The sequence below is a fragment of the Giraffa tippelskirchi genome, chromosome 8 (assembly GCF_054371585.1).
Source record: "Giraffa tippelskirchi isolate mGirTip1 chromosome 8, T2T-mGirTip1v1.2.pri, whole genome shotgun sequence".
In the NCBI taxonomy this organism is placed as follows: Eukaryota; Metazoa; Chordata; class Mammalia; order Artiodactyla; family Giraffidae; genus Giraffa; species Giraffa tippelskirchi.
Genome location: NC_137282.1, coordinates 37,845,264 through 37,867,998, shown reverse-complemented (window position 1 = coordinate 37,867,998; position 22,735 = coordinate 37,845,264). Strand labels below are relative to the sequence as shown.

At 36.9% G+C, this 22,735-nt stretch overlaps 1 protein-coding gene and 1 pseudogene across 1 annotated transcript in view; both read right to left on the bottom strand.

Annotated features, from left to right (window-relative positions):
• Positions 1 to 10,487: 10,487 nt before the first annotated feature.
• On the bottom strand, positions 10,488 to 11,377 carry LOC145518951 (large ribosomal subunit protein eL8 pseudogene; annotated as a pseudogene).
• A 50-nt stretch (positions 11,378 to 11,427) lies between these two features.
• The window catches only part of LOC145518862 (uncharacterized), a 1,117,244-nt gene continuing 1,105,936 nt past the window's right edge, over positions 11,428 to 22,735 (bottom strand). Inside the window, exon 5 of the transcript XR_014063358.1 lies at positions 11,428 to 12,830. The gene's annotated coding sequence lies outside the window, so the exon portion shown is untranslated. The remainder of the gene's footprint in view (positions 12,831 to 22,735) is intronic.

Genomic DNA, 22,735 nt, shown 5'->3' with positions numbered 1-22,735 from the left:
ACTTATCTACTTTCCATTAAGGTATATAAATACTTGGTCCTCATTTGTTATAATATCTTGTAAAATAAAGAGTTTGGGTCAAATTGATTTCCTTAAAAGGCTATTTCAAAATACACTGATAAATGCACTTGAATAATAATTATGTGGTTAATATATTTAGAATAAAGGCATTTAAATGGAGCCTGCTTGGCTTGTCTGTCCATGGGATTTCCCAGGCAAGAATACTAGCTGCTGCTGCTGCTGCTAAGTCGCTTCAGTCGTGTCCGACTCTGTGCGACCCCATAGACGGCAGCCCACCAGGCTCCCCCGTCCCTGGGATTCTCCAGGCAAGAACACTGGAGTGGGTTGCCATTTCCTTCTCCAATGCATGAAAGTGAAAAGTGAAAGTGAAGACACTCAGTTGTGTCTGACTCTTAGTGACCCCATGGACTGCATGCAGCCTACCAGGCTCCTCCATCCATGGGATTTTCCAGGCAAGAGTACTGGAGTGGGCTGCTATTCCCTTCTCCACGGATCTTCCTGACATAGGGATCACACCTGGGTCTCTTTCACTGCAAGCAGATTCTTCACCATGTGAGCCACCAGAGAAGCCTCTGACTAACACTTTACTACATGATGCTGTATCTATCGGAGAAGGCAATGGCACCCCACTCCAGTACTCTTGCCTGGAAAATCCCATGGAAGGAGGAGCCTGGTAGGCTACAGTCCATGGGGTCGCTACGAGTCAGACACGATTGAGCGACTTCACTTTCACTTTTCACTTTCATGCATTGGAGAAGGCAATGGCAACCCACTCCAGTGTTCTTACCTGGAGAATCCCAGGGACGGGGGAGCCTGGTGGGCTGCCGTCTATGGGGTTGCACAGAATCGGACATGACTGAATTGACTTAGCAGCAGCAGCAGCAGCAGCTGTATCTATCAAGATGATTGCTGTTGTTGTTCAGTCACAAAGTCTTGTGTTATTCTTTGTGACCTCATGGATTCTGACATGCCAGGATCCTCTGTCCTCCACTGTCTCCCAGAGTTTGCTCAATTCATATCCTTTGAGTCGGTGATGCTATCTAACCATCTCATCCTCTGCAAACCCCTCCTCCTGCCTTGCATCTTTCCTAGCATCAGGGTCAGTGAATCGACTCTTCCCATCAGGTGGCCAAAATACTGCAGCTTCAGCTTCAGCAACAGTCCTTCCAAAGAATATTCAGAGTTAATTTCCATTAAGATTGACTGTTTCAATCTCCTGGCAGTCCAAGTGACTCTCAAGAGTCTTCTTCAGCATCACAATTCCAAAATATCAATTCTTCAGCACTCAGCCATTTAAGATCCAACTCTCATATCCATACATGACTACTGGAAAAACATATGCTTAGACCTTAAAATTGTCTCAGTTCAGTTCATTTCAGTTCAGTCGCTCAGTCATGTCCAACTCTTTGTGACCGCATTATCCATAGCACACCAGGCCTCCCTGTCCATCACCAACTCCCAGAGTCCACCCAAACCCATGTGTATTGAGTCAGTGATGCCATCCAACCATCTCATCCTCTGTCGTTCCCTTCTCCTCCTGCCCTCAATCTTTCCCAGCATCAGAGTCTTTTCAAATGAGTCAGTTCTTTGCATTAGGTGGCCAAAGTATTGGAGTTTCAGCTTCAACATCAGTCCTTCCAATGAACACCCAGGAGTGATCTCTTTTAGGATGGACTGGTTGGATCTCCTTGCAGTCCAAGGGACTCTCAAGAGTCTTCTCCAACACCACAGTTCAAAATTGTCTACTTGGTGATACAGTAGTCAATGTCTGCTAAATCTATTTGATAAGAAAATAAATTTTCCAATAACTATTTCACCGAACTACTATCCAAGGGAACATACCTTGGAAAACACTGAAAAATACAGACACTACTTTCCCTTTAACTTCTAACTTTCTTTGTAATATGAAATTCAGTTTTTTTCAGAATATAGTGTCTCAGTTATTAGAAATAATAATGGTCACTGTCTCAACAGGGAAGATGGGACCTTTTAACATTTCTAGAGTCTTTCCATAGGGAATTTCATACTATCAATAGGCGTAGTCTCATTTTCTTTCCTCAGAATCCGACCTGATTTTAACCATTTCTGGGGGATAAATATCTTGACTATTCATTATGATTTACTGTAATATTTTTTTTTGTTATCTCTAATGGGGAAGACTGCAATTATCTTCAAGCATTCATTTTTCTCTTCTTATTTTAGTCTTTGAACTCCTACATTTTAGTTGAGTAAATGAGCCCTTTGTTGGAGATTATATTCACAGGCTCACTGAGCCAGCCTGGAGCACTTGCTTAAGTTCTGGGAAATAAGATACTGGCTCATCCCAGGTCACTCTCACTGAATGGAAATTGCTTGTCCTCCATTTCCTTTTCTCCTGTTTGTGGGCTGAGAAGTGGATACGGTTGTGGTGAACTATCTCTGGTCATGTCAGGAGGCAACTGGCAGTAGGCACTAGAGCAAGAAGTACAAGAAGCCTCAAAGCTTACCTGACTGAGCAAAGAAACATCATCTTGCCTCTCCTAGCATATCATGCCTAACACAAAAGAGAAGTAAACTTCTATCTTATTTATACCACTGCCATTTTTTTGATGTAGTTAAACAAATAACCTTATTAATGAACTTTACTCTTAAAATGTCAGAATGCGGGGTTATTTCTGATGCTGCTCTATAGTCCACTGAGCTGACTCTGGTCTACTGGTCAGATCTATCAGTCAAACTGGTTTATAACCTTAACCCATACTTTTCCCTGTACACTGGTAGCACCGTGGTATTAACTGGACCATCTCAGACAGAACCAGCCTAGAGGAAAGTTTGGATTGCCTACATGGAAACATAAGGTTCTAGAGGCAGAAATACAGACATTCCTCTCTTTCTGTGTTGAGTTAGACAGTGGCACATGCATTTTATTATCTGCATGTACTTTGGCAGAAACCATATCAACTACTTTGGATCATTTACTTACAGAACTGACAAAGGGGATATATTTGAACAAATGTGTGAATATGTTTCTGTGAACGTGCATATGACTGCACAGCAATTTTCTGAATTACCTACTATTTTCAATTATCCATGCTTCTGTAGTCTTCCATCAGCATGGATAATCAAGTGTGTTCCGTTAACAAACATGAATGTCTGGAAGGCATTAATAAAGCCTGCAAAACGCATTACTAAGTATTATTTTCATGTTGAATGAAATTAAATAGAAAAATTAGGGTAGGTGTTAAAGAAATATGGAACAATATGATTACGGCTCAATTTGGATATAACTTTTTATATGAACAATAACAAATAAAATCTTAGGTGAAACATGATTATAATTTTTTATTGCAGCAAACAGTCTATCTGAAGGCTCTTACTTGAATTAATAAAATTCAAAAAGCTGTATTTTAATGAAGATTCATTCATATAATTACTTATCTGCATAAACTTTAGATTCAATATAGGAAATAGGCAATTCAAGTGCTATCACGAATAAGATAAAACATTTTAAAAATTAAAACTCTGATTCTAGCTTGATTTTATCCCTTTGCATCCAATTTTATAAACTAACATATTGTGCACATTTTGGAAGTTTAACGGCTTTTTATTTTTAAAAATAACCTAAATGCCACATTAACAATTTTTAAAAACCAACTGAATTATAAATGCATAAGTTCATTTGGGGATATATATATATTACGTTGGGAAATGTCATCACATCCTTCATCTTCACATTTTTAATGGCTTCCTGTGGTGAACACCTGTGGCTTGTTGGCAGTGAGTTTGGTTCTCGGAACTATTAAGCACTCTATATTTTTAGAGTGGATCAACTCGGAGTTTTTGACACAGGTGTTTCTATAATTATGATACACTGGGAAATCTATAGTGCTCAATAGCTTTCAGGTTCCCATTTCTACCTAGATAATAAAACCCTGTCCCTTATGCAATGCAGCTTCACCGAAGTATTAATAGAAGGTTAAACATAAGTTTGCTTAATTGACTTTTAATAAACTAAGCAGATATTTTATTTTAAACATCTGACATTTAGTAACACATAGAATAGCTTCCCAAGTTGATAATTTTCATAAGGCAGGCCAAGTTACCTCAAATATCTTAAAGAAATATCAGATATTATATTTAAAAACTATATCAATCAGATATATTTACATTAATAGAATTTTTGGAGCCCATATATTTTACGCACTATTGCATGTACTTAGCCTTTGAATACATTTATATACCTGGCATACCCACTTACTTTTTATGTTTCAAAATATAAAAGTAATATTTTGATATTATATGTTATTATAGAAAATATAATATGCACATGTGCGGGCTTAATTTTAAGGCAGAGCATGTATAGAGAGCAGTTATCTTCAGACAAAATTATCACTCCTAATATACCTCATTCATCTGATTGTAGGTGCTTCAAAACTTTGCTTTAAAGCCATTAGAACTCCACCATGGTCTACACTGATTTTTAGATTCTTATCAATAGAAACACTTGAATCTGACACCACCAAAAGTAAATATCTTTCTCAAAGAAACATGAGTTTATAGGGGAGTCATTTGGTTTAATAGTACTAATTTCATCTTCTGGAAAAGAAAGTGGCAACCACTCCAGTATTTTTTGTCTGGGAATTCCCATGGACAGAGGAGCCTGATGGGCTATCATCCATGGCGTCTCAAGAGTTGGACATGACTCAGCCACTGAGCAATTTCATGTCCATTTTCATAACCAGTACTCACTCAACCCTTTCCCTCCGAAGTGGAGATGAAGGGGCTTGTTCAAATTAATTACCAATACTAATAACAAGGGAGAGGAAAGGAGAAGAGTGGTCTCAGCAACACAAGCATGAATTTACTCCATGGTGGAGCTGCTGCAGGAACTGTAGACTCGGTTTCATTCAGGTTTGCATCCTTTGCCTAAAAAAGTCACAAGATACATAGTAAACACCTAATCTATATTGCCAAGAACATGTCTTGGTAAATGGTAACTAAAGAGCAAGTCCTCAGCCCTCCTGAGACTCTCAGACCCTTTTGTCTTCACACAGGTTTCCAGAACTTCATAGTGATTCCTGCTGCTACTGTTGCTGCTGACAACTCCATCCACACTGACAGATGAGAACATCATTCAGAGAAAAACACAGAAACAACCGATAGTGTGGATACTGAACAATAGTGCTATGCAAATAAGTTGGAAGCACAATTCCTTAAACACCTAATGGACAAATAACATAAAACAGGGGAGTTAACAACCATAAAAATAACACTCTAGTCCTTGCATTTGCCCCTAAAAAACTCAATTTGATTAATAGTGTTTCTATAGTTCTAATAGTGTTATAGCAGGTTTTGATTTTCCTGCATTCATAGGCTAACATGAATCTGCAAAGACAACACCATTTATTTTGACACTAATTTTATGTATTTCTTTTTTGGTATATCTTTCTATTATGACTTTGGATGACATTTAACTTTATAAATAAGATTTAATTTAAAATTTCCTGAAAAACTGTGTGAATAAACTAACTTATTCTGCTTTTAACTGTAATTTTTTTCTTTACCTCCTGATTTCCATTCTAGGATTTTGTAGAACTAATTGTTACTACCAAGTTAACAAAGGTCATTGTCTTTTTGTTTCTATATATTAGGAAATTCATAAAAGGGCATAAACTAGAACCATATATACAAGTTTCTTTAAGAATCTACATGCTGTCAACAAATACATCTGGTGCTTAATCCCTGTTTTAACAATAAAAGCTGCCTGTTCTGCAGAAAGTTTAATAGAAATTAAAGCTCGGATGTGAAATTTTCCACTTTAAAAGAGAGAAATTTTTTGAAGTATCACAGTTCATTATATCATAGGACAGCTGTATTTGTTCAGCACCATGGAGCGAACACTTACATATTCCCACTTACCCTGTGTCAAAATCTTGCTCCTGTTTCTTAACGTGAAACATAAATATCTAGTACAGCTAATCTTCTAAGTTACAGCAATAATGCCAAATCTTTATCTATGAGTTCCTACTCAACAAACATTTTAAGTATTTTAAGTGCATGGGTTATCTTGTTCGCACAACAAACATGTAGTTATAAATCCCCTTACAGATAGGGAAAATGAAATACAGAAAAGAAAAATAACTTACTTAAGGTAACACATCTGGTTAGTGGTAGAGCTAACATTTAAACCCAGATAGCCAACCTCGAAAGTCCCTGCTTCTAAATGAAATACTACTATACATTCCCCAACACTATATGTGCAACTGTTGTTTGGTTCTAGACCCACATTTTTAGTAATCTTCATGCATGCCTGAAGATTTAGTGGTGTCTGACTCTTTGCAAATCTATGGACTGTAGCCCACCAGGCTCCTCTGTCCATGGGATTCTCCAGGCAAGTATACTGGAGTGTGTTGCCATGAACTCCTCCAGGGGGTCTTCCCGACTCAGGGATCGAAGCCCTGTCTCTTGTGTCTCCTACACTGGATGGTGGGTTCTTTACCACTAGCACCCCTGGGAAGTATGTTAATATTTGGTCATTAACATCAGATCAAATACTTTCATATACAGTATTAATGATAAACTTGATGAACTTAGCAGATTGTTCATAGATAAGATTTGACTGTTAAAATTCCTAAATTGGTGTGTCCTTAACTGATTTAAGGGCTGAAACAATTAAAGCATCTTTTCTTTTCCTCTCTTACAGATACTATTGAGTGATTTATTGCTAAGCACAGGTTTTTAGTGTGAAAAGTTTGCTAATATATTTGATGAATTTGGCCTAGGAAAAAACATCTCCCTTAAACAACCATTTTTTGAATCAACTGAGTATGATATAAGGTTCAGAGAGAAGTACTGTCTCCATTGGGACCACATATCTCTTTGATTTCAGCAGTCCTCCTGGCTACCCCAGCCAGTTTACTCTCAGGATGAATTATGGGGTGGAAAAGCTTGTATCCAGAGACATAAGCAGTGCGGGAGAGAAGGAAAAACAAACTCATTTTAAGCCAAAATGATCCCCATTATTTTGGTTCATTGTTGAATGAGAAAGGACATGATGTTACCCCCCAATATAGTGCTAATTATAATGTAGGGTCATTAGAGCTAGAACACAATTTCAGATTTATATTTGTGAATGTGGAGAAGCTGCTACTTTCCATAACAGTTGGTAATATATAGACACTATTAGAACTCAATATATCAACACCAAACCTGCAGTTCTGGACTATTTTCCCAATTGTCTACAGCCTTGAACTCTGTCAAACTGACGTTCCCTATGACAATGTTTAAACTTGATAACTGGTAAAATGTTTTTGTTTCAAATGAATTCAGTATTTTCCCTAAAATATGTTATTCTGAAACATTGAGGGTAAAATAAAAAGAAAAACAAAATAAACAAAAAGTATATAAAATAAAATTATTTGATTTGTGAGTTTTAATTCTCATGTCCTAGAGCTTAACATTTAATCAAAAGATGATTCTTTTAAAATATGTATCTGATCATGGCATTTTTCTTCTAAAGACTGCCATAGATGCCTATTACACTTAGGAAAGAATAAAACCAAGATCTTTACCAAGATGCAAAGGAGAAAATTGGAGTTATTCAAAGTGCCCTGTTTATCTCACTGACTGTGACACACTGTATTTGGTAAGGCCAGATAGTAGGACATTCTGAAATTCAAAGACAATGCCACACAAAGAACTACCCTGCTTGTTTCAGTACTTTTTATTGTCTGGCTCAGACCCAAACACCACTTTAAATGTAAGTTACTTTTCCATTACAGAGAAGACAAAACTTATGCAAATCAAGTGAAGTCTGAGTTTTCTTCAATTTTGCCAAGCACTGTTCACTTTTTGAGCAATCACATAGCCATAACCTAAAGTGTCTGTAGTGCTGAGTTGCCAATTCAGACTACAAGTATGGCTACAAGGGTCACAGTAACTCTACATATGAAGGCAAGCATCCAGCAGCTTTGTTGTGTCTTAAAGTACAGTTGTGCCTTTGTACTGAAATGCACTTTTATAAGTTATTTTAGTTTTATTTTTTCTTCATATTACCCCGTAAGGATTGTATATTAGCTTTAAAAGCATTATGTATGCATAGGTTAGGCTTCCCCGGTGGCTCAGATGGTAAAGAACCTGCCTGCAATGTGGGAGACCTGGGTTCGATCCCAGGGTTGGGAAGATCCCCTGGAGGAGGGCACGGCAACCCACTCCAGTATTCTTGCCTGGAGAATCCCCATGGAGAGATGAGCCTGGCGACCATGAGGTCACAAATAGTTGGACACGACTGAGCGACTAACACAGCAGCATAGCACATGGCTAAACAAACTATGATTTTCATTTAAAGATAGCAAAAACTGTTTGCTGTTGTTGTTCAGTCAAGTCCTACAATAAACCTTTTTTCCTCTACCCTCCTAGTTTCTCTGGCTGGGGCCCTTTGAATTGGACTGACAAAAGACAAATTAATAAGAGAAAATACAAATGGAGTATATTATCCTGTGCAGTGTGCATACATCCAGGAGAAACTCAGTGATGAGTAACTCAAAGGAATGGTTAGAAATTTAGTTTATCTAGAATGCTAATAATAAATGTGTAGAGAAGAGACAAGACAAAAGGAAAGACTTCAGGCTTCCAAGGTGATAAACTGTGGGAAGGCAAACATATGGGGGAAGTTAATGGAGTAGTATTTGTACCGGTCCATTTCAGTGCCAACCTTTTGTGTTCACCATGGTCTTGAAACTTCCCAGAGAGGGGATGTATACGGCAGTCATCATAACTCAAGAGTTTAATCAGATAAGGGAAGCTCTGGGAAGACTTCTTTCCTATTGGTTGAACTTCAAATGCCTTCAGCTCAAAATAACAGGCATATTTTGGGGTGTCATATTTCAATTCCCTATTACAAATATGTATGTGGCTTCCTGGTGGCTCAGACAGTAAAGAATCTGTCTGTCAATGCAGGAGGCCTGGGTTCGATTCCTGGGTCAGAAGGATCCCCTGGAGACGAAATGGCAACCCACTCGGGTATTCTTGCCTGGGAAAAGGCATGGACAGAGGAGCCTATCCACGGGATTTCAAAGAACTGGATGCTACTTCACAACTAAACATAACAATATGTATTATATATATATGTATACACAAACCCACATTTGTCAAAAGTGGAGTGCTCAATTCAATATACCCAAGAAGCACTGCCTCATACCTCTCCACATGGCTGACATTACATCTTAACCTGCCATCATCTTCATAGTTACTCAGTCCCAGTCGTATTATTCTCCTTGTATGTTCTGAACACTTTCCTAAACATGCTCCTACCTCAGGGCTTTGCACTTGCTCTTTCCTCTCTCTACCTGGAATGCTGGCCCCTCAAACATTCACATAGCTCTTCTCTCCCTTTCATCAAGGTTTTGTTTAAAAGCCGCTTATCTGAGAGGGCTGCTTTGTCAGCTCTAATGAACAATGGCAACTCTCATCATTACTTATTATCCTCTCTGCTTCCTATAGCCCCGCAGCATTTATCACCAGTCTACAGAGTGACATGTAATGGTATCAACATCTTGGATATTTTTTTGTCTCTCCTCATTAAACATAAATTTCTTGAAACCTGTAGATTTAATTTATCTACATTGATATATGTAGGAGCTGTGCTTAGTTGCTCAGTCGGGTCCAACTCTTTGTGACCTCATTGACTATAGCCCACTAGGCTCCTCTGTTCATGGGATTCTTCAAGCAAGAATACTGGACTGGGTTGCCGTTTCCTTCTCCAGGGGATCTTCCTGACCCCTGAACCCGGGTCTCCTGCACTGGAGGCAGATTCTTGACTGAGACACCAGGGAAGCCCATATACATGCATACAACACACATATTCAAGTTTTCCCTTTTCTAAAGGCATGATGCAAAGGAAGTGTGAAAGAGAACAGTGACAAGGAGTGTCTGGGATTAACATTTCCCAAATGTTTTACCTTTAGGGGCAAAATAGATTTACTCCTTAGTATAAAGGGCAAAGATCTACTATAAATGGAACTCAAAAGATCATGTGAGTGAATGTACAATTGGCAAAGTATTTGAAGCACAAATACAAGGACAGGGAAGCACCTTTGGTAAAGATGCTGATAGAGACCTTTTAATGGTACTATAGAAAAACAAGGTGACATTGGTTTTATTGAAAGGGAACATTAGCTTCTAGTATTTTTTAAAAGCAGACAGGATTTGGAGGCAAGAGTCTATTGCATCTCTTTATACTGAATGGCTGTTGAGAAATAAGTACTTTCTTGAAATGATGTTGAAAAGCATAGTGTTAGCTTTTGTAAAGACTATGTGAAAAAGATAATAGGGAGAAGGGTATAATTCTTGATCTAAAGTGAAGAACCTGGGAACTGACTATCAAAGATAGTATGTACCCAAAAGTCAGAAATCAATGGCTTATTTTAACATGCTGTAAGCCATACATTTTAATGGATATACACTATGCTACTTTTTTCTTTCCTCAGTCAATACTGGCTGAAGGAGAACTTATATTTAAGTACAGAAAACTCAACAGTAAACACGTGGCCCAGTTTGGTGGCCAGTTCTTGGTCCTTTGCCTTTTCCAGCTTGGTAAGGCAAGCCATCAATTTCAGATCCAGGACGCTGCCTCCCCTAGTGATGGGGAACCGCTCGTATCTGTCACTGTACTTGGTCCTGATATTGTAGCTTCCAGCTGCTTAGCCAGAACCCCTTTGTCTTCTGAATTAACTTGTGTGAAGGTGATGGTGGTATAAATCTTGCTGTGGACTATATGCCGCAGCCTAGGCTTCACCTTGAAAATGCAGTAGGAAACCCTCACTTTAAGACACAGGCAGAGAGGAAGACAACCAGCCGAATAGAGTCCACGTTTGTGCGATGACTACCAGTTGAGCTTTCTTGTTCTCTCCCAAGGTGGGGACAGTCTGAACCCCTGCTTGAAGAACATATGGCCTCTTAGTGGGGACATCCCCTTTGCCCACAGCTTTTTTCTCAAGTGCGGCTAACAATCTCTTGCTTTGTCTCTGGTCTGTACTTGACGGCCAGCTTAAGCAGCTGTGTAGCTGTTCAGCTGTCCAAGGCCTGGTTAAATGGGTGAACTGGTTCATTGCAGGAGGCACTTCCAGCTGCTTCCAGAGGATAGCCTTTTGTCACTTCACCTCCGTGCATCTTGGCCATTTCACCAATCAGTAAAGTGCCTTTTTAAGCTGGATGTCCTTTCCAGTGACAGAAATCGTGGGCCTTTCCTCAAACAGGTAGTTTACCACCTTCTTGGCTTCCTGATTCTTCATGACAGCAGGGACTAGGGCTACCTTCACAACAATTCTTATCAAGTAAATGCCATGATTTTCCACTGCTAACAGGAGGAAAATAACATATAATCACATAACTGATATGTAACGAGCCAGGATTTGGGCACAATTTGTCAGTCACCAGAGACTATCATTTTTATTGTACAATATAAATAATGTTTAGTAAAATTTTAAACAATCGATTCTTTAACAGTCCATGAAAAGAAATGAGAATACTCAATGTTCTTTTTGAGACACGGTGCCTAATATTCATAACACATGCTACTATCATGAAGGAATAATCTCTAGCTATTCATGGTTATCTGAAAACTTCAAAAAACTCAAACCAATGGGACAGTTTATAAAAAGAAAAAGGAAGGATAGAGGGAGGAAGGGCAGAGGCCAAATCAACGTATAGCTTTTAGTCTGGAAAACTCGTCTTCTTTTTGACCAGATTAAAATATCCCTGCCCTCAAAAGTTTTCTATCACCAATATATCATTTGTTCTTTGTTGCCTTGTGCTTTCATAATATTTTGTTCATATTACTACAGTGATAGACAAATTCTTACCCAACTTATAGAATAAACTGTGCTATTTATAACACATCAGATAAGAGCTTTTTTATGTAGAAAGTGTCATGGATTATGATTAACTTAACGGAGTTTCTGATCACTTGCTTGATGCAATATTTCAGGATGTTACTCAACTAACAACTTGGCAATATGATTGAAAAAATATTTATAGAATGGAAAATTGGCTTACTGTCACAACAACTGGATAAATATGATAAAGATAATTCCAAGTATCAAAAACATATAATATGTTGTTTTGTTTACATGCTGCAGTTATGTATTCATAAAATGATTATATCACAGCAAAATAAAAATACTGTTTGTAAGCCAACTGGTAACCAGTTTATCCTCCTCATTCGTTTTTAGCCCTAAATAAATCTAATGACATGGAAAAAAATTTGTAGGTATATTGTTATATTTACACAAATGTAATAACTGTCATTTCAGTGTGAAAATGCTGCTTGAGAATAGAAATTTTAAATATATTATTTTGTAAATAGCAATACCAACATAGCAGAGCTCATTAACAACTGATGCCGACTTATATAACACAAGAAGTTGTTCAACTGTTGGTAGCTGCTGATAAAATATGATATTGATATATCTTCAAAATATGTGCATTTCTTTCATGAGACCTATTGTGAAGCCCTCTGCTATACCTTTTGTAGGAAAGATGCTAAATTTAGTGGGTGTGCAAAGAAAGCAGAAACGTAAATGAAAATCCAGATGATTTTGTTTTCGTGATAAAAATGAAGCATGAAGTACTAATTGGCTAAGTACTTGGGTGATTCTGTAAAACAGAAAAGTGAAAAAATATAGAAGAAATTTAAAACATCTGAAAGTGACAGCATTAGATCTGTTTGGAAATGTATTCAGCAAGCTTCTTCTGCAAGCGATGTATAAAGCTTCGACTTGTCAGATTGCTTAAATGAAACTGCATCTCACCATGGAAGATATCTCCAAACCCTTAAATTAACGAGAAGACAATTTCAGACACTCATCATTAAGGAGGTAATAAAGAAACACACACACACACACACACACACACACACACTCTTACTTCTCCCTGACCTTAGCTGAAAATGAGCACTAATAGTACTTCAAAAGTGCATTACACCATCTCCAACAAGAATCTGGCAGGTGACAGTCAGGAAATTGTTGTTCTTTGCTATAATATTAAGTTTTCAATACTTAACTTTTAAAATGTTTAAAAGTTAAGTTGTGATATAACAAAAGTTTGTTGAGATTTCATATGTATTCTTCGAAACAATTTTTGTGGGATAGTGATATTTGCCCCTCACTCCCAGCTTTGGTCAAGACACAGGATTTGGATAATAAATCCAAAAGAAATAGAGGAAATAGAAATAAAACCAAATGCAACCTTGTCAAAGAACACAGCCACTTACTTTCACAGTATTAGAGAACTGAATTACTTTCTAAGAAAAGTTTTACATTTTCTTATGTAACCTGGAGGTTGAACAACTCCTTTTGCCATATCTAAAATGCAAATTTCCTTTTATCACCCACTGCTTGCCTGGAGAATCCCAGGGACGGGGGAACCTGGTGGGCTGCCGTCTATGGGGTCGCACAGAGTCGGACACGACTAAAACGACTTAGCAGCAACAGCAGCAGCTCCTTTAAAATATACTCAGTGTGGTAACTGTCAGGATTTTCCTGCCCACTCAGATAAAATTTGTTCTAGGGATACTTCACACTGTTTTTCACAGACACAATTCAGTAATCATAATGTTGAGTCCAAGATATCCATCACCACTCAGAATTTTTATTTAATAGCATATTTTTATGACTTAGTTATATTAATACTTGCCTATTTCAGGTCAGATGCCTTTAAGATTAAAAATGGAGAAAGTTGACTTTTCTATTTGTTTACTGAAACCTCTCTCATAAACAATTCTTTTCCTGCCCTCTTTTCTAGATATAAACAGTTCTTTAACCACCATTCAGCTCTAAGGTCCTGATATATTTTGCAAGAGTTTCTCTTCTGACTTCTTCTGAGGCTTGCTGCAGTCCAGTTCTCTCTCCCCTGCCTTTCTCTTGACTTCTGTTCTCCAAGGCCCTTTGCCACTCTTCCCTGAGCTGTGAATATGCACCTTCAGTTCCTTGCTGCTTTGCTCCCTCCGTGACTCCAGGTGGCGCTCTTGGACAGGATGACTTGCTCACCGCTCAGTTCACATCAGGTAGGAGAGAACCCTACAGGCATTCATTCATTGTTAGGACTTATCCAGGGAGTGTATGTAGGTCGACCCTAAAATAGCATCACTATCCAAAGAGTTATTAAGTCCTTTTTCTTTTGCAAGCGTCCCACGGTGAGAGTCAGATCCTAGTCCACCCTGCCTCCCAAAAGCAGGAGTAGTGTATTAAACTTTCTCTAGATCCCTGTGACAGCCTGCACCCCACATGGATGTTTAAGCAGAGAGAGGGAAAAGAGGCGGAAAGGAATATCACATCCTACCTGGAGGAGGGGATTCGAAAAATAACACCCTCACATTCGTATACAAAAATATCTTTTCCTTTCACTATCTTCTTCCCTAAAACCCTCTCTTTTTTTCTCATTTCTTATATACTTGAGGTGAGAAGATTCAAGACACTAAGATCAACATAATTATTTTAAATTTTCTTTGTAGATTCTTCAAATGTTGATTCATCTTTGGAATGTCATTATCTATTGCACATTAGCCAAACTTAAGCTGTTCTACTTAAAAATTCTTTATCATACAATAATGAAACGCCACTAGCTTCAGAAGGTATCTTGGATCGTCATTATATCTAGATGCACTTACAAGAAGCATTTGAGGAAGAAAACACCAAGAGATTAAAGGAAGCATGAAAGAATCAGGCCATAGACCAGAAGAGACAATCAATTTCTGACACTCAGGATCCTGGAATACATCTTCTGTTGAAACAGAGTGATGCTGAAGATATAAAATAGATTCCTGAAGAATTTGTTCACTTATTTGTTCCTTTGTTCACTCATTCATCAATTCATAAAAATAAACATTAATATCTTGAATGTAACAAGCTAAATGCAGTGAACTGGAATGCTGTGTAGGAATATCAAACAGTCAAATTTTACAGAACTAATTATAATATCTTTCCAATAAGAAGTTCACATATCTTCCAAATTTTCGTAGAAAAATCTCTTAAAAGTGACATTACATGATGTTCAATGTAGGAACATGAACATGTTTTCCTCCTTGCCTACTGCCTAATATTATTGGTTTAATTTGCTTTTGGTATGTTATAGTTGGGTTTGACCTTTGCATTTTTACTCTATTAATTATGAGTCCCTTGGACTTTCAAATGAGAATTCAAGTCAACAGTAATATACCAGTCTTAAAAATTAACTAAGCTTTTGCAGATTTAATCTGGTGATCTCAAGCATATTAAACTAGTCATACTTTTAATTTGAAAAAGTTGTGTTTCAGTGCTGACAAATTATGTAGTCATAAAGTTAACTAAATATACTCAAACACAAAACTAGCAAGGAAATATTATATCATTTATACAATTAAAACACTAAAAATTACTAATTAAATTTATTACTGAGGAATTAGATAATAACTGCAATGCAGCAGATAATGTTTTGCTGAAACTAAATACTTCTTAAAATACAAAAAGAGTTTTGTCACACAATTAAGGATATTTTGAGTTCTGTATACTTACTTCAGCTTCAGGTACGTGATGATTCCATTCTGGAATCAATTTTGGCTTTACTATTCAAACTACTCTAAAGTAAGTATACCATGAGGTCCCATGGCCTTGGCTTAGCAAGAATATTTCATTTTTCCCTCAATCTCCATTCTTTTCTCATTAACCTGCAACCATTAAAAAGTAAAATGATTTGTTGACTCAACAAATAATAAAGTAAATCCATTTACTGAATTAAGTCTGACTGTTGCCATCATAGTTTTAAGTAACCATACAGCTCTAAGGTAACCACTGAAATACTGCAGAATATACTATATTGTTTAAACTTAAAAATGAAGTAAATGCAGACACAAACTTTTCTCAAGGTTATCACCAAAAGGAAGGAGGACAGAGAGGGGAAAAAGTGGAAGACAGAGAAAGAAGAGAAATTTCAGGACATCAGGATATATGGCTCCCTGGGAAATATCAATCCAGACCTTGTGTTACCGTGTAATCTAAAGTACAAAGTTTAAAGTTATTTTATAAAACAATACTTAATTTTATATTAGCTTATATAATTCCTTTTGGAAGTTTTATTCATTATTTTAAAATATTATATATATATGTATATGTATGTGTGTGTATATATATATATATATATATATATTTATATATATAAAATGACTTGAGAGTCACTTGGACTGCAAGGAGATCCAACCAGCGAATCCTAAAGGAAATCAACCTTGAATATTCATTGGAAGGATTGATGCTGAAGCTCCAATACTTTGGCTATTTGATGCGAGGAGCTAACTCATTGGAAAAGACCTTGATGCTGGGGAAGATAGACGGCAGGAGGAGAAGTGGACAACAGAGGATGAAATGGTTGGATGGCATCCCCAACTCAATGGACATGAGTTTGAGCCAATTCCTGGAGATGGTGAAGGACAGGGAAGGCTGGCATGCTGCAGTTCATGGAGTTGTAAAGAATCAGACACAACTGAGTGACTGAACAACAACAAATAGATATATATACAAAATATGTGTGGCATACATATACATTTTGAAGCATAACAGAGTACCCAAGAACCTACTGGCAATTTAAGAACTGCAACCTTACTCTAAGGAACTCTGTCACTCTCCATCCAACACTTCCCTCATTCAGGATTTCAAATCCCTAATGGTCCCCTGCCCAGAAAAGAAGTAATAACATCCTGGATTTTAAACTTATCATCCTTGGCCTTTTTATACTTTATCACATGTTTACATTGAAACAATATATTGCTTCATTTCACTGATTTATTTTTTTTTAAATAATGTACTCCATATAGTTCTTTCTGTTTTTTCCCCCTTATTTACTTGTTGCTGGCTCACTTTAATAATTCTAAATTTTTTCTTCATATGGTTTAATCAATCGTTATTTATTTCCTAAAATGTCAGCATTCAAGTCCATGAAAGTCTAAATTTTTTGTGACTTTTTTGCTCCCACAGATTCTCATTCATGGTGAGTGAGTGAGAGAATGTGTATGTGTGAGTGAGAGTAACAGAGAAAGAGAAAGAGACAGAGAGAGATGTGTCTGTGGAAATCTGGGGCGTAAATCAATCGTGCTTTCCCTCAGAAAGAACTTTCATTTCCTTCTGGTGGGATCAAAGGTGTGCTACAGACATGGGACCCATCCCATGACAAATGGTCTTATCTCCTGCTGGTATGGAAATCTAATTAATCTCTCCACCCCACAGAGAGGGGTTTTCCCAGGTGGCTCAGTGGTAAAGAATCTACCAGCCAAGCAGGAAATGCCTCCCAAGCAGGAGATGTGGGTTCCATCCCTGGGTCAGAAATATTCCTTGCAGAAGGGAATGGCAATCCACTCCAGTATTCTTGCCTGGGAAATCTCATGGACATAGGATCCTGGTGGGCTACAGTACCTGGAGTTGCAAAAAGTCAGACGTGACATAGCGACTAAAGAGAGCCCCACAGAGAACCCTACCATCCCCATAAGCTTAGTACTATTTTTGATCACTGAAAGTCTTCTATAGTGTGGTGTAAAACCCCAAATCCATAACATTTATGGTTTAGCAGAATTTAGTTATTTCATAGTAAGCACCCAGTTATATCTTGTCAGGAAGAAACAGTTTATATACTTGTGATACTTGTGTAGAAGTAGGTACCATAAATGGTATGATTATAAATTCATATTAAGTCTGAGTTTATATCATAAATATCACAAATTCAGATTATATCTGATTGTTTTTATCATATATATGTAATACTGGAATTTTTTTTAAGAAATCAAGAACTTTCATATAACCAAATAATAGAGAATAAAGAATCATGGGATTTAAATGAATTGATTGTTCACACTTAGCAATATTTATCCCAAAATCCATTACAAAAGTATACATCAATCAAATATTAATCAATTTAATATAATCATATAAATAGTCATACTGTTGAGCTTCTCTGTAGACAACCATTGCATGTGTTTGCTGGATTGGAATTCAAAGAAGAGCTTCTTGTTCTAGTTTTCATGTACTTTTGTCTATTCATATAATTTGCATAGAAAGAGGCCATCAGCCTCTCATTGGTAGTATGGAATGAGTTTGAATTAATAATATACAATGTATACATTAGCATATTAAAACACTAAAAATGCATTAGTTTACATTGGAAGATTCCAGTTACTAAAATTATGATATTTTCTACTCAACTTCCTCTCCTCTATTTTTTATATTCAAGGTACTTCAAATGCAGTCATCAACAGTAGAACTGTTTTGACATGACAATATGGACACCTAAGCTAAGTTTGGCCAATCTAATTTCTCAGCAGAAGAATGTATAATTAAGACAAACTTCATATGGACTGGACATGAAATGAAGAGCCATTGGTCATGAGAGTCACATAGTGGCTAGCTTCTCTTGACCATGAAGATAAGGGAACAGAAAATATTAGTCTAGAGAGAAGAAAGACTAAAGCAGCAGAAGAAAAAGATAAGAAGTGAAAGGTAGCGATGTGATTCTAAGTGCTTATTACTGCATGTTTCCAATGTCTTTACTAAGACCTCCTATGTTTGTAAGGGTGCTTGCTCCTTGGAAGGAAAGCTATGACAAACCTAGACAGTGTATTAAAAAGTAGACACATCACTTTGCTGACAAAGGTCTGTATAGTCAAAGCTATGGTTTTTCCAGTAGTCATGTATGGATGTGGGAGTTCAATCCTAAAGAAGTCTGAGAGTCAAAGAACTGATGCTTTGAAACTGTGGTGCTGGAGAAGACTCTTGAGAGTCCCTTGGACAGCAAAATCAAACCCTCAATACTAAAGGAAATCAACCCTGAACATTCATTGGAAGATCTGATGCTGAAACTGAAGCTCCAGTACTTTGGCCACCTGATGGGAGGAGCCAACTCACTGGAAAAGACTTTGATGATGGGAAAGATTGAAGGGAAAACAAGAAAGGGGTGACAGAGGATGAGATGGTTAGACAATATCACTGACTCAATGGACATGAATGTGAGCAACCTCCAGGAGATAGAGGGGGATACAGGAGTCTGGTGTCCTATAGTACGTGGGGTCACAAAGATGCAGGTATGACTTAATGGAACAATAACAACAACACTTGTGTTCCATGAGATGCTATTATGCTAGTGTGTGTGTGTGTGTGTGTGTGTGTGTGTATACTCTCTTGCCTCTTCTTTCTTGAATTTATTCTGTTATTTGCAACCAAAAAGCCAAACTAATTTCAATCTTAGCTGTCGATAAAAGCACACACAAAAACTTTCTTTGTTAGAAAGATTATTATGCTTACCAGATCCACTACATGACTCTGATAACTTATTCACCTGTCTTGTATAAAATGCAAGTGTATTATCCCTACTGTTTGTGACAACTTAGTGAATCAGTACCTAAACAATGTTTAAAACAGTGCCTTCACATGGTAAGAATGGTATGTGTTGACTCTTACTAATATCATCCCCATTTTGTAAGAATTTTAAGTTTATCAATTCCATGTTACATGCCACATTTTAGTGCAGCAGGGAGCAATAATCCATCATGAGGTTGGTTAACAGTGCTTCTTTAAGAGAGGGAAGAGAGGTTAAAGAGAAAAATTAAAATAATTACTCATAAGTCAGTGCTTTATCTGATAGATAAAAAAGTATTTTTTTTTAAATTAAAAGTAAACCTTTCAAAGAATGTGTGCTATATTTTTAGGTCATTGTTTCTAATATGTACCAGGTTGTCATTCTGGAAAGAAACCAAATAGCTCTGAATAGTTACAATAATGCAAAGTAGCAATCCCTAAATACATCATAGTTTCTCTTTGGAGTTTCACCTTCAACATAACCTGCTGCTCTGATATAAAAAGACACTTGAAATGAGAATAATTCACCGTTAATGAAACATAGAGTCATGGTCACAGTAATTTCTTATCTGCAGTGAAGTATTTCCTTTAGTTTTTTAGCCTCCTCTTGAAGAACTGGTGTATTCAGCTTTAAATAATAAACTAAACTGGTCTCTTTTGTGTCAGAACATGGGCCAGGTGGCCAGAAAGATAACATGACAACTTTAGGAAGGAATTTCCTATTCTTTCATACCTTATGAACTAATTCTTTCATTCCTCTTCAAATGCTAGTAAGCAAAGCAAGAAGTTTCTTGTGAGAGGATGGAAGGAAAAGGCACATTTCAATTCAGTAGGGCAAACACATACGTGAATATAGGCATATATTTCTAAAACTAAACCCATCTGTTGCCTCCATTTTTCCCCTTTCTTCAAAAGGCTGAATTATATGTAAAACTATATATATATATATAATTTAAATATGTAAATCTGAATCTATATATACATATATAGCATTTTGAACAATGGATCTAGGGACTCTATCTCTAAGCTGTAAAGCAGAAAATAGAAAATTTTATGATATTTATCACAATTTGAGTAAAATGTAAAATTACTGTGAAAACTATCAAAGTATATAAAATAGATGCATGTGGTATGTTAAGCTAACATTTTTTTTTTTTCTGCAAAGGAAGTGGCTTGGGATTTTATAAAGTTGGCATCAATGGCTGTATGCAGTCATGTCTGTAGACTGGTTGTCACACTCGTATCATTTCTTTCACAGAAGCCCAGGAAATATTCCTCTTCTGCCAAATGCACTGTCTGAAATTTAAGTGTTGTCTGTGGTCCTAGGTGCTCGGGTTGCACCCAGTCTGCTTGGACTCTGAGACAGCAAGGAGAGCCCCCCTCAGAAGACGGGCACCATACTGGCTTTCTACTGCTGTTGTAACAAACACTGCAAAGAGTGACTTAAGACATTTACTATTTTACAGCTCTGTAGATCAGAAGTCTGACACAGGCTTCCCCTAGCAACTTCAAGCGTTTGGCAGGACTGAATTCTTTTCCAGAAAGTCTAGCGGAGAATTTGTTTCTTTTTCACTTCTAGCTTCTTGAGGCTTCCTTTAAACCTTGGATCAAGACCACATTTTTCCAAATTCAAAGGGCAGACTAAATCCTTCTCAGACTGCGTTATTTTAACTTTCCATTCTGCATTTCGATTCCACTTTTTGGTGGTAACATTGGGTCCATCCCAATAATATAGAATAATCTTACATTAATGTCAGCTGCTCAACAAATTTACTTCCACAAGCAACTTTAGTTACCTGTTGCCATGTAACAGAATATATGCACAGGTTCCTGGGATCAGGATGTGGATATCCTAAGGGGTGAGGAAATGCATTATCCTGCCTCCCGTAGGGACAATATGGACTTTTTCCACTACTATGTTCAATCAATGCTAATTTTCATAAAAAAGATCATCAATTTCATAACCTGATGTCTGCATTTGATAAAAATTTTAAAATATGGATATAAAATAGAACCATTATTTGACATCCATGTAAGAGACCAGTTATTGTCAATAAGACAGAATAACTATTGGAGAAACTATCTGTTTAATTTCAAAGCGAAATTAGTGACAAACTGTGGATGCAATTTATACTATTATTGAAAATCAAAATAATGAATGTCATATGGAGTATTCATTATTCCTTTCATGAACTCAGTTTGGCAATTTTATAAACAACTAAGCAAACTGTCAATATGACCACATGATAAAACCAACTAGGGTAGTTAAAGGAACCACAGATAAAGTAACTTGAAGAGGAATTAAGAACAGGAAATACAATGTTGAGTAGAACAAAGCAAATCCATTGCTAATTTTAAGTTAAAAATCAACACCATCTTCTTTAAACACCATGACTAAATTATACCTCTGGCCAAGCAATAAATAAATGAAGTGCAGCATGCATGAAACACAAACCTTCATTTTTAGTTTCCATTTTAAGAACTATTTCAAATTAGGTAAAATTTTTCTAGAAATAACCAAAAAAATGAACATTTGTAGTAATTTTCTATACTGTACTTCAGGTCCTCCTGACATAGTTAAGCTAATTATAAGCATTTATTATGTGTGAGAAACAAAGATTTTTACGTACTTTAATTCATTCGGTCTTCAAAGAATTAACACATAAGAAGTCAATAATATCCTCACTTCATAGATTTAGATTCTGAGGCACAGAGAGATTAAATGACTTATTTAGGAATATCCAGGCAGTAAGAGGTAAAGCTGACATTTCTAGTCTTATGTACTGTGGCTTCACAACCAAAACTATTAAGTGGCACCCTTCTGTCTTCTGACTTGGATCATACACAAATATTTTCCCTCTTAAACATAAGATGACTAACAGTTTGAATTGTTGCATTTTGAGCAGAGCTAGCTAGATAGCTAGATTCTGTGAAGGGATTCATTTCACATGGGTTTCCTTGGTGGCTCAGATGGTAAAGAATCTGCCTGCAATGCAGGAGTCCTGAGTTTGATCCCCAGATTAGGAAGATCCCCTGGAGAAGGAAATGACTACTCCCTCCAGTATTTTTGCCTGGAGAATTCCGTGGACAGAGGAACCTGGCGAGCTACAGAACTTGTGGTGGTAAAGAGTCGGACATGACTGAGTGACTAACACTTTTTTTTCATTTCACTTAGTATTAGATGATTTAAATATCTTAGAAAGATTGTTATTATTATGATCTTGCCAGAGAGAATTAATATATATTACATTATATATATGTAATAATAATAATGTATAATATATAATTCATGTCTGTTAGTGATCCAGTTACTACATTTTCAACCTCAAAATACAGATGTCATGCCTTCCAAATGTATACAGTGTAAA